The sequence below is a fragment of the Meriones unguiculatus genome, chromosome 7, assembly GCF_030254825.1.
Source record: "Meriones unguiculatus strain TT.TT164.6M chromosome 7, Bangor_MerUng_6.1, whole genome shotgun sequence".
Classification (NCBI taxonomy): Eukaryota; Metazoa; Chordata; class Mammalia; order Rodentia; family Muridae; genus Meriones; species Meriones unguiculatus.
In genome coordinates this window covers 59,772,809-59,778,811 of record NC_083355.1, presented here as the reverse complement: position 1 = coordinate 59,778,811, position 6,003 = coordinate 59,772,809, and the positions used below count along the sequence as shown (strand labels likewise).

Sequence of the window (6,003 nt, the reverse complement as noted above, 5' to 3'; positions counted from 1 at the left end):
GAGGGGAAGCTCCTGCCCTGGAAAGTTTAGGGTAGAGGGTTGCCAAGAGACTTGCCAGCCATGCAAGGCAGCAGGTAGGGACTGGGGCGCTGTAGGGAGGTCAAAAGGCTGAAATGCTGGCCAGGCCCAGGAAGAACAGGCTGTTTTGATGCTGTCCAAGGTCTGGAAGAACATCCATGGCTGGGAGGGAAAGTGCAGGTCCAGCCTGATGGAAGTCTGCCAGGTCAGCCTGGAGCACTTATGTCGGGTCAGACATGTCCTCCTCCAGGCCAAGGCGCTGGAAGGCTGGAAGTGTCTATGGCTCTTGTGCTGGTTGAGCCTCCATGGCTGGGCACAGAGGACAAGTCTACATGGGAGCATTTTGAGTTTCAGAGGCCAGTCTGCTGGCAGACTGACAGCTTGAAAGAGACGTTGTTTGTAAATTTTATTTGAATTGTTATTTGGTGTGTATGTCTGGGCACACCATGTGCCTGCCTGCTGCCCTCAGGGGCCCCACACAAGCAAGGAAAAAAGATAAAAGAAATAGTATTCAGAGTGAAGAGTTTAAGTTAGCCTGGGTATAATTTCATTTTGAAAGAGAGAGCCATCTTGACTGGGAGCTGAACTCAGGCACCAGGAAATATCACAGAATGTACACTTGGCAGCAACAGCCTCCAGGAAGTATCACAGAATAAATACCTCATAGAAAATAGAGACAATCTCCCTGGCAATAATCAATGCGAATCGGGTGGGAAAATTCTCCCCAATGTTTCAGATATAGTTTAGAAGAATAGCCATTGTGATCATGTGCCTTAGGCAACTGTGATTATGTGCCTCAGAGAAGGTCACCTTGCCCCTCTTTTACCTAATCTTGTAATGTCAAGGCATGTCCCCCCCCTCCGCTTGCTGTCATAGAAACATGTGCCTGTTTGCTGTCATGGAAACCCCCGACACAGACTTTCCCTTTAAAAACCCTGCTCACTCAGGGTTTGGGGCCCCAATTGTCTACTACTGTGCCAGTGAGACTTGGGTCCCAAGTTCGATCACTCTCATGATGAAGCTCTCTTGCTCTTGCATCGAGTCGTCTCCCAGTGGTCTCTGAGGGTCCCGTGATCCTGGCATTACAAGATGTCAGAATTCTAGAAGCTTTTCTCTCATGGCTTAAAGACACAAAGTAGCAAATTGTTCACTAAATAAATTTCTACCTAGACCAGGATCAATGGTTTAGATGGTTTGACTTAAAAAAAAAAAAACATTAAAAAAAAGATTTATTATATAACAGAATTCTGTCTGCACACACACATGTATGCCAGAAGAGGGCACCAGTTCTCATTATGGATGGTTTTGAGCCACCTCGTGGTTTTTGGGAATTGAACTCACAACCTTTGGAAGAACAGTCAGTACTCTTAACCTCTGAGCCATCTCTCCATCCCCTTAAAAAAGCAGCTTTTAAAAAAATTTTATGTGCAGGAATGTGCTCTGCCCATGTGCCTGTACCTATTACTTGGATAGGACGTCAGAATCCCCGGAGCTGGAATCACTGGCAGGTTAGTCACCAAGTGGGTGCTGGAACTGAAGAACTCTGGTTCTCTCAGGAGCGGCCACTGCTCTCATCTCTCCACATGCTGGACATGTTTGACAAAGGTCAAATAAGACTTCTGTGTCCAAGGTTAACTAGTGAACCTGATTTCTGATTGTGTGACCGGCAGGTTTTAAAATAATGTATTTAGTTTTATGTGCATAGGTGTGAGGCTGTCAGATCCCCTGGAACTGGAGTTACAGACTTGTTGTTGTGAGCTGCCCTGTGAGTGGTGGGAACTGAACCCGGGTCCTTTGGAAGAACAGCCAGTTTTCTTAACCATGGAGCCATCTCTCCAGCCTCTAAACCTGTGTTTTTAAAATAAAAAATGCTAGCATTGTATTCTACATAATTGCCATACAGGTAGCCATTTGTAGAACACTTGAACCAGCTTCAAAGCTTAGGAGATGGGTTGGAGAGATGGCTCAGAGTTCAATTCCCAGCAGCCACATGGTGGGGTGGCTCACAGCCATCTGTAAAGAGATTTCATGCCCTTTTCTGGCCTGCAGGCATACATGCAGGCAGGACACTGTATAAATAATACGTAAATAAATCCTTACAAAAAAGAGCTTAAGAGAGATGTTATGTGAGCAGGGCCTGGTGGCTCACACCTCTAATCCCAGCACTTGGGAGGCAGAGGCAGGTGGGTCTCTGTGAGTTCCAGGACAGCCAAGGCTACAGAGAGACATCCTATCTCAACTCTCCCATACCTACTGGGGTGTTTTGAATAATAATATCTCCAGCAGACTCATATTTGATTACTTAGGGAGTGGCATTAGGAGATGGGACTTTGCTGGAGGAAGTGTCACTGAGGGTGGGCTTTGGGGTTCCAAACGCCCAAGCCAGGCCCAGAAGTCTCTGCTCCTTCTCCAGAGCCATGTCTGTCTGCATGCTGCCATGCTTCATGTGACAATAGTGGACTTACTATTTTTTAAAAAGATTTATTTATGATGTATACAGTGTTGTACCTGCAGGCCAGAAGAAGGTGCCAGATCTCATTATAGATGGTTGTGAGCCACCGTGTGGTTGCTGGGATTTGAACTCAGGATTTCTGGAAGAGCAGCCAGTGCTCTCACCCTGAGCCAGCTATCCAGCCCCGATAATGGACTTGTTAAATAAACCTCTGAACCTGGGCACAGCCCCACTTGACCGTGCTCCTCCTCCACAAGAGCCGCCATGGCCATGGTGCTTCCTCACAGCAGCAGAGACCCAGCTGACCCCTGTCTGGGGTTACACATGCTTCCTCCACGTTCAGCATTTCTCCTGGGTTCCAGGTGCTGAACTCGGGTCATCAGGCTTGTGAAGCAGATGCTCCTTCACCCTCCTTCCCTGCCTCCCACTCTCTGCTCCTCAGGTTTAAAATGTCAGGGTGTAGCCAGGGTGTGGTGACACCTTTCTAGCCATAAGTCACCAAACCGGATGGGAAGTTTGTTGTTTCAACAAATGAAAAAGGAGGAGGAAGGGGGCACCTTGGGATGTGAAGTAAATAAGCTGAAATTTAAACAAATCCCAATCTTTTGATTTTACCAAAAAGACTCAGGAGCCAGATGCTGGGGTTGATCTTTGTAACCTATATGTCTTCTAAAGTCTATAGTTTTGAGTTTTAGGTCCAGGTTAAGCTAAAGCCTCTTAGTACCTTTCCAGAGAACGGAGGAATGTGACCCTATCTGTGAGGACAGGTATAAAAAAGCGAGCGAGCAATGACCTTCACTCAGCAAAAAGAATGACCAGACCCTTGTCTTGGAGATAGTGTTTCTTAGCAACCAACTCCGATGCACTCAATCTTTCTGAGTAGACCCTGACCTCCAGCCAAAAGCCACAGCCCCAATCTTCAAGGATGACCCCCACCTTTAATTGCAGCTGCATCCACACTTGGCAGTACTCGCCAAGCTTGAGCACCTAAGACTAACCAATTATCTTACTTTATAGCTTCCTCATCCAATCCTGAATTGCCAAGACTGCAACCTCAAAATTCCCGCCCTTTATCCTTTAAAAACCCAAGGCCTTTGTCTCCGAATGCCACTCCTTGCTGACCAGCAGGGGTGACCCCACTGTGCAATGGTCAAAATAAACCTCTTGAGATTTTGCATTGAGACCTGTCTCCTGAGTTCCCTTCATCCCTTCACGAAATTAGGCTCATGCTGGGCCCAGAAAAGTTGCTTAGTGAAGCAGAGAAAGCTCCCAGCTGACCTTCCTACCCAGCTGACATCCCAGAAGCAAAAGCCAAAGCCAAAAGCCTTTTCTTCTTCTCCATGCTGTCCTAAATACCCTTCTCTCTCTCTCCCCCTTCCCCAGACACGGTTTCTCTGTGTAGCCTTGGCTGTTCTGGACTTGCTTTGTAGAGCAAGCTGGCCCCGCACTCACGGAGATCTGCCCACCTCTGCCTCCCTTGGTGCTGGGATGAAAGGCCTGTGCTCCCACACCTGGCTTAAATACCCTTCTCTCCAGGTCCCTCTTTTTTATTGAATCCCTTTCAGCTGGTTTCTTGCTTTACCTCTTGACCTGGGGTTGACTTTATTTAGCTCTCAGATTAAAGGTGTGTAGCAGGGCCTAGTCACACCAAGATCACCTGTTTACAATAAACAAAAAGTTTTTGGGTTAAAGGTGTGTGCTGGGCTGAGGCAGTTCACTAGTAGAAACAGGTTTTTACAGTTCATAATCTAAGGCATCACAATAGGATCAAATATCCCACAACAAAAGTTCTTTCTTAGAGTAGTACAAAGCCAGACTGCCTGCCTCTGCCCATGTGCTGGCATTAAAGGTGAGTGCCACTACTGATCAGCAAGCTGTATTTTATTTTACTTCGTTTTGTTTGAGACAGGGCTTCTCTATGTAACTGCCCTGGCTGTCTTGAACTTGCTTTGCAGACCAGGCTGGCCTCAAACTCACACAGACCTGACTGCACCTGCCATCTGAGCGCTGGGATCAAAGGCCACCACACCCCGCTGCAAGCTTGAATTCTTAAATTTTCTCTTGGAGACCGGAGAAAGAGATCACCCATTGGTCAGGAGTACTTGATGCTCTCTTAGGGGCCCGGCTTTGGTTCCCAGCACATAAGTCTCCTGTTTCACAACTGCCTGTGACCATAGCTCCAGGGATTCCAGCACCCTCCCCCGGCCTCTGCACACACACACATGTGGTACTTAGACATATGTTAAAATGACTTTTTAAAAGTTAAAAATTTATTTGGGGCTGGGGCTGGGGCTGGGGCTGGGCCTGAGGCAGAGCTCTGTGAGGTCAAGGCTAGCCTTCTACATAGTGAGTCCCAGGAGGATTAAAAACTAAAGATGTAGCTATGTGTGGTGTGCCCACATACCCATGTGCGGACACACACGTGTGCAATTACACATGTGTTTTCAGGGTGGACAGAATTTAGAGGTTGCAATAGTTAGCCTCCTCGGGGCTGATTCAAGTGATTCCAGCTTGTGTTGCAGAAAAACAGTTGAAAGTAACAAATCCCAGTGTGTGTGTGTGTGTACTTAAGATTTTCCACCCATAGGGACATATAAACACTTAGAAGGCACTTAAACAGCATGATCATTTAGCAATGAGACTTTACTTTCAAGACAACCTAGTGGTTATTAGAGCAACTTGAGTACTTGACTATAAGAACTTATGAAGAAAAAAAAAACAGAATTTGGCCTACATACAATGGATTCTGTTTTTTGACCAGAGCAAGACAGGGGAGAGCGCGAACGCAGTCCCCCACTACCACAAATTATGCAGTCGAGTTTCCCGCATTTGGGGAAATCGCAGGGGTCAGCACATCCGGAGTGCAATGGATAAGCCTCGCCCTGGGAAAACCACCTTCGTGATCATGGTATCTCCCCTGCCAGGTAAGTATGAGTTGCTCTGCCCACATGTAGGCTCTCCATGGTTTTGGACCTTCTTCTCGGTTGCGGTAGTTCCTTTCATGCCTTCCTCTATACCGCTTTCCCTTTTTCTTACAGTGCCCCCTAAAGCACGCTCTTCCCCGTGTAAATGTTAGGCATCAACGGCGTGAAAATTTTGTGTGTGTGTGTGGAAACCGGCAGCCTCTGCGAGCATGCTCATCTACATACACCACGCCTCTGTGGTGACGAGAGCCAACGAGTGTGTTGACCCCTCATAGCGACTCCGCCCACTGCGGCGGAGAAACGGCGGGGCCAGGCGGGGCGGGGCTAGGCAAGGTGGGGCGGGGTCAGGCGGTGTTGGGCGGGCTAGGCGGGGCGGGGCCAGGCGGGGCGATGGATAGTTGTGAATGCGGACCCTCAAGTTTGGAAACCAAGACCTAGCGAGCCTCTAGCTCCTGGGCCGCCCAGGAAAGGCCGCACAGACTCTGGGCAGCAGGAAGTTCTCGCTCATTGTGTTTCCGTCAGCGGAGGGAACGTACCGTCTCAGAACACAATTCTAGGGGAGTCGCCCTGGTTAACAGAAAATGTTTTTTTTCCCCCTGTGGTGTTTTC

General features: G+C 48.1%; 1 non-coding gene across 1 annotated transcript; it reads right to left on the bottom strand.

Moving 5' to 3' along the window:
* Positions 1 to 5,238: 5,238 nt before the first annotated feature.
* On the bottom strand, positions 5,239 to 5,402 carry LOC132655518 (U1 spliceosomal RNA). The gene has a single exon (XR_009593320.1). It is a non-coding gene; the product is annotated as a U1 spliceosomal RNA (small nuclear RNA).
* Positions 5,403 to 6,003: the final 601 nt, after the last annotated feature.